The 10,363-nt window shown below is 34.8% G+C and overlaps 1 pseudogene; it reads right to left on the bottom strand.

The window, feature by feature from the left end:
- Positions 1-5,644: 5,644 nt before the first annotated feature.
- On the bottom strand, positions 5,645-9,527 carry LOC127812233 (UPF0481 protein At3g47200-like; annotated as a pseudogene).
- Positions 9,528-10,363: the final 836 nt, after the last annotated feature.

Raw genomic sequence — 10,363 nt, 5'->3', positions numbered from 1 at the left:
GAAACCCTTACCAGAGCTTCTCCCAAGTCTAAAAATATATCAATTAGTCTTTAAGATTTTTGTTTGAAGATCCCTAATAGATAAACTCGAAAGACTCAAATGCCCCTATGCCTAATATCCTCAATCTCTATAAATAAAGAAAGATTCCTCTTATCAAGATACACTACAAGAAAAAAGGATATTGCCGACAAACTTTTCCCGGCGATTTAAACAACCGTCGGGAAAACACCATAATCCCCGGCGGTTTAGAAACCGCCGGTGATGTTGAAACATTACTAGCGGTTTTAAAAAATCGTTGGTAATTTTGACCCATTACCGACGGTTTATAAAATCGCCAATAATGTTGGCCCATCCCCAGCAGTTTTAAAACCGCCGGGATATATGATTTATATATCCCCGCGCTCCCCCGCCCCCGCCCAAATTAATCTTCCCCTCACCCCCTTCTCTTCCAAAATCTCTCCCTACAAACCCTAACCCTCTCTCGCTCGCTCTCGCTGCTGATTCGCTGCCTTTCTCACCATCGCTCACTCTCAGTCGCTCTCGGCCTCACTTGCGCACTCTCAATCGCTCTCGCCATCGCTCACGCTCATGAACCTTTTTCTATTTCCGGAAGATTCTGCGAAACGATAAGATCGTTCCTGCGAAACAAGGCCGGGGTCTATTCTCCAACTGGCCATCCGGATTCCAGAAAGGTGCGATTTCTCTCTCTTATTATCTCTCTCTCTCTCTCTCTGTTCAATGGCTATTCTGCTCTTTAGATATGCCGTGGTATTCTGTTTATCAGTTTAAATCAATTCATTTTGAACAATTGCTTGCAAGTTTTGCTTTTACATTATTGTTCGACAATCATCGTTTCAATTGATTATGATTTCAATGGATATAAGAGCGGTATTCAAAACAAACTGTGAACTTTTCAGAATCAGTGGCTGTTTATGAGCTGAATTATTTTTTATTTTTGTTGTGATACTTAAGAATGGAGCTCGCTAGACTTCTGATGGTTAGAAATTAGGTGTTTACTTCGCTGAAACGTAAACTTCATAAATCAATTGATATTAGAGCATATCCATAGTATTGATTGAGTTAATTTTCTCAAATTCTCAATGTCAAAACTTGTCTTGTTGATGTCAAAAGATCGTATGTTAATAGTTTTGACCAACAGTTGAGTTGGAATCATGGGAAAAAAACATACCATTTGGCCAATGGGTATTTATAATTATTATTGTTATTATTTCTCAGTAGGCTGTGTCTTATTATATATTTAGATTCATGAATGGTAAATAGACTGAATGCAGAGAAAGTTGTAAATTTTGAAAGTTTGCATGCATCCAAAAAAGGAAGCAGTAGGGTCTAACAAAACTATAGTAGCATCATAATATTAAAACAAAGGAATTGAGAGTAACAACAAATCAGAAACAAATTACAACTATAGTAATTAGCACACTGGTACTTTGTTGCAATGCTGTTAATCTGTGATGATACTTGTCATAGATTATCAAATCCTAATTTTCATATAATTAATTGTGGCAATGGCCACAACCAGGTATTCATTAGGTTCTATTTATTTATTTATTTATTCTCTAAAGTTGATTGTGCAATACTCCATAGACATAAACCATTCAACACACAGGTTTTCTTAACCTGCTTTGGCGATGATGGGAGATCAATAGTTATAATTATTTTAGAAGTTTCGTAAGTCTAGTTGTGTAGGTATTTTAGTTATTTCACGAACTTCAGAGAAGCAGGTATTTTTAAGTTCTCTTCTTGCATTAATTTGAACTCCAAGTTTAGTTCAGATTAGGTTTATCTGTTTTCAACTTTAATTTAGGATTCGTAGTTAGGTAGAATTTTGTGAGTCTATAAATATGTCTCAAGTAAGGATTATTCAAATCCGATATGTTAATTATTGAATGCAAATTAATGGAGAATGGCCACTGATTTCTCTCTCCCCTAATTTTTCCCTTTTCTTCTTCTCTGCCAAACATCTCTACTCTACTCTCTATGTTGCCGTAATTGACATTGAGCATACCTCATCAATGACTCCACCTTTGCTCTTTTTCGCTTGCTCTCCCACTCTTATCCTCTTTTTACCCCACAAAATGCTTTGATATATTCTTTAGTCTTTGATAATCTTCTTCATTGCTCTTCTCAACCTTTCAGGTTTCCAAATGCACCTGGTGCATTGCTTTACCCTATTTATGGCCAAGGGGAACTGCCTTCGGCATTTTGCCGTCGTGCTGCAGTCAAGGGTTGTATATATGTAAGTTCTGTCTGGTATGGCTTCAACTGCATTTGCTTGGTGGCATCTATCGCTATGCATTCTCATTGCACCCTTTTCTTGATCAGTCTCGATATATATCTTATTCAAGAATGGCTTGAACGTGGCCCCAACGTATATAATTTTATTTCGCAACTTTATTTTCTGCCTTAATTTTTTCATTTTCTATTCTCCATTTCATTTGTGATGCTACATATTCAATGGATAGAAGCCCCAGATTAATCATTAGAAATTGGTGCACTCATTATCAGTAGCATCTTCTTGACTTCATACTGTTTTTGTTGAACCATTTTCTTCTTCTCTCTAACCTTGTTTGGGAATGCACAAGCAAGCTAGGGAAAGCTATATCATATTCTGTATAAGTAGGGTATGGAATGTCATGTTTCAGGCAACTATATCTTGAATCATATCCTGCAGGCATTGCATAAAATGAGAATAAGTTCTAATAAATTCTTCTTTTGCCGGCGGTTTTAAAATCGCCGGCAAAGGAAGAATAAAATAAATATATTTTAAATCGTCGGTAAAGGAAGAATTTTTCCGGCAATTTTAAAACCGCCGGTAAAGTAAGAATTTTGCTAACGGTTTCGAAAAACCACCGATAAAGATTACTTTTACTGGTGGTTTTCGACCGCCGAAAAATTTTTCCGACAGAGGTATTTCTGGCGATTATAATTACTGTCGGTAAAACTTTTACCAACGGTTTTTTGATGGCCGAAAAAAGTTGAAACTCTTGTAGTGATATGATTAAAATTTCACTTAAATTATATTTTTGCTTTTTTTACATATTATTCCAGAGAATGACTTAAGTATTAGAGGACTCATATATGAGACACCCTATGTCTCTAATTGTTTTCTATTTTGCAAGTCTTTCAAACACTAAAAATTCTAATCCGGTATTCTTCCATAATTACAAATTTATTGTTACATCGAAACAAATAACAATTAATTTTTAAAAAATAATAGTGAACTTAAAACTCGAACTCCACCAAAATCTTACCCGACAAAGCCCTAGTACATACTTTATTATTTGTGATTGAATAGGATTATTTCTTTAATCTTATCAAATGTAACTTATTTTTAGACAATGTACCTTATTTGAGTAATTCAATTGAAAATAGCTAAATTAAACTTCAACAAAATAAGTGTGAATTTCACATTTTGTTAAGAAGGATACCCATAACATTTCTTTTCCCAGCTGTCTCCTTTAACTTCAATTAGATATTCAATATCAAATGTATTTTAGAAAGTAAAAGTAAACAAAACCTTAGTGCTGAATTTATTTCAAAAATAAATTTTAATAATTTAATTAAAGTTCAAAGTTCAAACATAATTTTTTTTTTAATAAATGTTCATGTCTTTACTTGACGACTTTCTCAAGCTATGAATACCAAAGATATCATCAAATTGTTCATATCTAGCCATGGAGGGATAAAAAAGTTTGAACTCATGATTCCATATTTAATATAGAATTTTGATTTCTGTATAAGTCACCCTTAGTGGTTATATCCTAATTATATATATATATATTTTTTTTCTATAGTTTTATTGGGATTATTTTTTTTTTTATCTATTTCTATCATACAAGCAAACACTACATTTGGTGTTAGTATTTTTTTAATCTTATTAAACTTTAATAATTTCTAAAACTAAATTTAAGTATATATATGTATATATATTTGTGATGACTAAATAAAGTCTAATATTATGAGTCTCTATATTAACTTTCTTTTGTGTACAGGCAAAGCATTGCTTTGTTTTTTTTTTCAAAAATAATTTAGAAAACATACTTAATTTGCTAAATTAAATGGTGATTAATCTTCATAATGGGGTTTGGTGAGTCAACGTTGGTTGTTTCTTAAATCCTATACCTATAAATTATTTTCATAAATTAATATGACAAAAAAATTAATAATAATTTTATAAATTAATAAAACTATTATAAATTTATAAGAGTTTAATAATAATTCACGATGACTCGATTTTGGTGTATGTCATCATTCAGTCTCCATAGTTATTTTTTAAGATTTCCGTTCAAATGTTTTTTCCTAAGCGTTCGTATTATAAAATATCTGTAAAATAAATTAAATAAATTAAATAAATATTTATTGGAAGGTTTTTGAGTATTATAATTAATTTTTTAATATTAGTAATATTCAAAATTTTATGAAAATAAGTTATGGTGTAAAGGTAAAATTATTTGAGAAACTAACACTTGCACGAATTTTTCAAAAATCATTTTTTTATGTTTTATTTCATATTATTCAACATAATATTATGTAAATATGTATTTTCATATCAATTATATAAATAAAATGCACATATCTCATACCTTAATTATGTCCAGAGAAATATTGAAAAAAAATTTATGTTATCGTTAGATTTTTTTCTATAAATAAGAATTTTGTTAAATAAAAAATCATAAAAACATTTACATTTAATGTTATGACATACTCCAAATATATATCATAACAAAAACTAAACAAACAAACAAAAAAATTCTTCTAAACAAAGAAATGAAAAAAAAAAAAAAAACTATATAATTATGTACAAGGGACAAAGAATATCTTCAAAAGTCTGTATTAAGAAAACTAATTCTCAATTATCATCGTACAAACTTTTTTAAGAATTCAAACGGTTTTAGCACGAATGTCAATATCAGTGATGTAGACATTTGATTATTCACTTAAAAAACCTAAGAACATGACTAAAATATGTACCGTCAATATATGATTATTCTTAAATATTAGAATTATACATTCATGCAAATATATATATATATATTTATTATTGGCATTTGTAACACCAACTTTATGCTACTCTCTAAATAATGACTTAAAGTGTCGAAAGGGATACTATTAGTTAACCACTATTTTACATGAAAGTTGGTATTAATGGTGATAATCCCCATTTACTAACTAGTTTGACTTAGTAGAGTAGAAAAAAATTGATCAGTCCAAAAAGTGCAGCAGATTCTCAGCTTTGTAAGGTAAAAGGGGAAGAGAAGGTAGCTAGCATTCTAGTTAGATGTTTACTTCTTATTTATTGTTTTGATACGCTGAAAATTATTTTTATTAATTTTAATAATTTTTTTTATTTTTATAGAGATGTGCATTCGGTTATAATCGAACCGAACCAACCAAAAAATTCTAACTGAACCGAATCGAATTGCATGTAATAATCGAACCGACCTGACTGATTAATTCTAACTAATCGAACTAACCGAAATCTAAACTAAGTTAATCGAATCAATAACCGATAATCGATTGGGCAAAATTAGTAAAAGAACAAACTGATTTGCTGAAATGAAATACAAGAACATCCATTGAATTAATACAGAAAAATGTAAAATTATTTAGAGATTGAGAGAAATACAAATTAATTTGTGCAAAAGAATGAAATACAAACGAAAAACCCAGCAAAGGAAGAAATATAAGAAACTAACCTCACTAAGTCAAAAAAAAATTGAAAAAATAAAACCCTAACTTAACGTCAATACTAACTTCTATCTGATGGTCGGTCATCGTTGGTACTTGGTATGGGTCGATCATCCAAGCACAAGGAAGGGAAGAAAAAAGGAGACGAAGCCTCGTGCGATCAGTGAAGGGAAAGGTGTCGGTCTGGGTTTGATGAAAGGGATGATGATCAGCGAAGGGAAAGGCGGGGAGCGGCCGACTGCTGACGGAAAAGGGGAAGGCGTCGAAGGTGGAGGTGACACCGATGGCGACGAACTCGAAGGATCTCTCTCAGCATCTCGCTTCCATCTTAGTCCACCCTTTCAGTTCCAGGTGAGTGAGAGTCTCTAACTCTTTGCCTCGGGTGCCGCAGCGTCGACGTCAGCATCGGAGGGGGCGATGGTGCCGTCGTACCAGAGCGTTGGAGACAATGGAAGAGAGAGAGCGGAGCGAGGAAGGATCGATTCGATCCTCCTGCCTTTAGGGTCTTCTCTCCTCTGCCTCTACGTGACTTCGGTTTGACTTGGGTGAGGATATTTTCACTTTGTTTTATAAACCCAAACCAAAACTTGTGTCGTTTTTGTAAGTTTAAGTTCAGTTTGATTATTTTAAACAAAAAATCGAACCGAACACCAAAAATCGAATTTTCTAAAAAAATTAACCGAACCGAAATTTTGAAAAAAAAATAATCGAACCGAACCGACCGAACTGTTCGGTTCAGTTACTTCGGTTTAACCGAAATTGTGCTCACCCCTACATTTTTGGCTATTTTTTATTTCTTTTTTTTTTTCTGTTCTTTATTTGGTGTAGGAAAGAACAGAAAACAGAGTCTGAATCAAAGTGAGAAGCAGCAAAAGGCAAGCAGCAACAAACGAAACAAACGCCCAGGGACTGTTGAAGTAATTCCTCCTCAGATTCGCCATCCAGACGTTCTGCCGGCGCTGGCAATGCCCGTTCAGCTTCACGCAAACCTGAGAATAGCTGAAGTCGCTGGAAGCAATCAACACGAATCTGTACACATCTTTCAGTAAGGCATAAACCGCCGCGTCGTCGGCGACCCAGCTGTCGATGATCTTGCTGTGGCGGAGCAGCTGAACATCTCTCGGCGAATCCACCAGGCAATTCATGAACGCGATGTAGTCGCTAACGTACTTTCTCTGATGGCGTTGAAGATGGTACTGCTCGTAGGCGAGGAGGTTTCGTAGGGGGAACTCTGTGTAATCTCCGATGCACAAACGAGGGATCTTGAGAACGCCATCGATGAACCGGATGTCAAAGAGATTGCTCTTTTTCACCATCTTGAACTCCACTCCGGCCTCTTTCAGTTCCGTCGCCGAATTCACGAAGTCCCAATTTTTGTCCGAATCGGTGGGAGCTGGGATGAATTGGCGGCCCCAACTGGCATGAACTAGTGCAAGAAGATGCTTGAGATCGTCCAGTCGGGTGTTATTCATAATTGTCAGTTTCTCGTTCGGCATAATCTGCTCGAGAAACGCTAGGGCCAAGGGGATGAGATCGTCATCTTCGCCAGGACCCCTAGTTTTCCCGAACAAGCGATAGAGAACGAAGAACGGGAGCTGGTTCTCGAGTAGAATCAGGTCTCGCCTTAGGGCAAATCGAAGTTGCTCCGACTGGAAAATTGTGTCACTTTCTCTTGACAATCCATTGATTTTATACTTCCGAAATAGCTAGATGATGAAGCAACAATCAAGAACCAACATTTCCACCAACTCATCCCTGTTAAAACCGCTTGTTTCAAGATGATAAAATTCCCGTGCCTTTGCTTCCATCCCTAGGATTTCCGTCACATATTTATCCACAGTGTTCCAGCTGGTTCGTCCGAGAAGCTGTTTCAAGTACCTGAGCTTCTGCTTCTCCATTTCTTGCAGTTCATTATGGCCGCGATGATACGGTCCAATGGCGACGATAGCTGGCTCGTAGGGATTGACTTTGTGCAATCGATTGTGGACTCTGAAGAGGCAACCATTGGAAGATGAATCAGATAATCTTCCAAGCTTGTCCTCGATTCGGACAGAAACTGGATCTGTTTCTCTTCTTGATGACATGCTCAATCGTCTGCAAATGTTTTAACCGTAAGAACGTAAATCTGATGTTATTTTTTCAGAAAACTGGGATCAAATTGGTTCCATTTCCAGCAAACAAAAAGCTATAGATCCAGTGGCTTCCATTTGGAATCTTATAACTTTTAGTGATGACATAGATCCATCTGTTCGTGTATACAGGGGCGGAGCCAAAAAAAAATTTCAGTGAGGGCAAAATTTATTAAAGAAAAAAATAATATAATAATATAAATATCTTAAAAGTTAACATAATTTATTTAATACCTTATAATAATTTTTTTGCGATATTTTATATTTTGATAACATTGTATAATAAATTTATTATAAATATTTAAAAATATATCTTTCTCAACATAAACAATCAACTTATCATTCATCCACTAATCTCCCATTTGATTGTGCAATATTGAATTATCTAACTTTTGTCTGTTCAAATGATCTATATAAAAAATTATGATCTAGAGGCTGACAGATCTTTTTGCATATATGCTCTTCGGACTTGATCTCAAATATTAATATTGTAATATAAAATTGAAATTATTTGTCTAGGATCGATGAGAAGTTGTGTAACATCAAAATTAATACTATTTGATTTCTCTTTATCAACATCTTTTACAATTGACGGAGATTTTCATTTTAAAAATGACTCTTTCAAAATTAATGGCAATCTCTGTTCCCAACATTCATTGACATTAAAACTAAAAGAAATTAACTTATAAATGTACACTACATGGGTGTGAGGAGATTCTAACAAGTTCCATACAACTGGAAAGAAATCAACCATCCAAAACAAAAGTAAGAAACCAATCATCAACCACTTTCTCCTTATAATCACCATGACTCAAATCAGTAGATGTTTGTTATTGTTCAAAAATATTTAATCAACGAGAATTTTTCCAGAATAACATTTATTTGAATGCTACATCTTCTTGTTTGATTCCTAACCAAATAAGTCAAGAGGTAAATTCTTGATTATTTGTTGAGTTGGCATATTTCAAAGTCAAACGTTTTATTAATTTTTTATAAATTAAAACTGTTTTATCAAAAACTATTTTTAATCTTTTTCTCTCTCCTTTAAAATACTTCATTCAGAACCTTTACTTTTTTGGATAAATAAATTTCTAGCTGACTAGTGCAGGCCAAACTGATTGAGGGCGAGAGAGGAACTGATTGAGGGTGAGGGAGGGTTTCAATTTCAAATATCCAGCAAGTCAGTGCAGGCCAAACTCAATGGTGGGCCAAGGCCGAGTGAGGGCCATGGCCCTCACTGGGCCTACATTGGCTCCGCCCCTGCGTGTATATATAGAGATCACGAAACGGGCAAACAAAGGTAGCTCTTTCTACAAATAAAACAAAATTTATTATTTTAAATGGAAATAACTGTCCTTTGTGGCAACTAGAACTAAAAATGAGCAAATGGCTGGCCACCCATGAAAGCACTAGCAATCACAAGATCGATTTTTCTAAAATCGAATTGATACACGATATTTTAGACACTTACTAGGTGCGTGCTGATACACTTAGCTGTTACATGAAATCAATGAATTTATCCAATAAACAGATGAAGACAAAATTGGGTGCTGGTCAGGAAGTTCTTGGTTCTCCTTCTGTCTCTCCCTTGTTCTTCTTTCCTTGTTTCAAGAGACTGCTGAATTCTGGGATTTAATGGCAGTTTGTATGTCTATGGACTATGGGAGGATCCAATGATTGAGTAGTGAGCTTGAGAATCCATCAAAGGAGTGGTTCATAATAAAAGGAGCAGTGGGCAGAAGCTTGCAACCATATATTAATATTAGAAAAGTATCAAAAGGGCCCTGCCCCATATGGTGGCATTGACTTGCATTGACATAAGAAATTACTTGAGCAAATGCTTTTATAAATTGCCCGAACTATTTACAGTCTGGCTCCGATGAAATTTTGCGTTTTTTGACGAGCTAAATTGACCTTCGATTCAAACTCCAATTGACACGAAACTTTCCACATTAGTTACCCATAACCTCGCGACCAAAAACCCCTTATTAGATCCTTCGATCGATCACTCTACAACCCGATTTAACCATTCCTGCAATATGTATATATATATACGAAAACACCCTTTATACTACTCCAAAAATTTTCAAAATCTCCAGAATTGCTCTTCACAACCTGGGAAACAAAAACCCCTTATCCCCGACCTCTAATTCGCTCCCAAAAGTGAGAAATCCAAAGTAAAATCTTTGATGCAAACCTTCACCAAAACTCGGCTATTTATAGCCAAATTCATCCGTTTTTCTGACCAATCAAAGGCCATTGCTTTGCCCCTACGCGACCTTGGCCTTGCCCTGTTGAAGAACAGCTGAAATCTCCGGATTTTTCGGCCACAAATCACGGCCAGATCTGCCATTTCTGAGCATATTTTCAAAAATTGCACTTTAGCCCCTTAGAAACTTTCCTTTGCATTTTGGCCCTTATCCTCAAGCCCCTGATCTTTCTAGCACCATCACTAAGACCCTCAAGATTAGTACTTATCATTTCCCTCTTGAAACTTTCAAAAAATTACTGTTTTGACCTCCTCG

Source organism: Diospyros lotus, chromosome 10 (genome assembly GCF_014633365.1).
Source record: "Diospyros lotus cultivar Yz01 chromosome 10, ASM1463336v1, whole genome shotgun sequence".
In the NCBI taxonomy this organism is placed as follows: domain Eukaryota; kingdom Viridiplantae; phylum Streptophyta; class Magnoliopsida; order Ericales; family Ebenaceae; genus Diospyros; species Diospyros lotus.
Note: the sequence above shows the minus strand (reverse complement) of the source record. Positions and strands in the feature narration are given on the sequence as shown.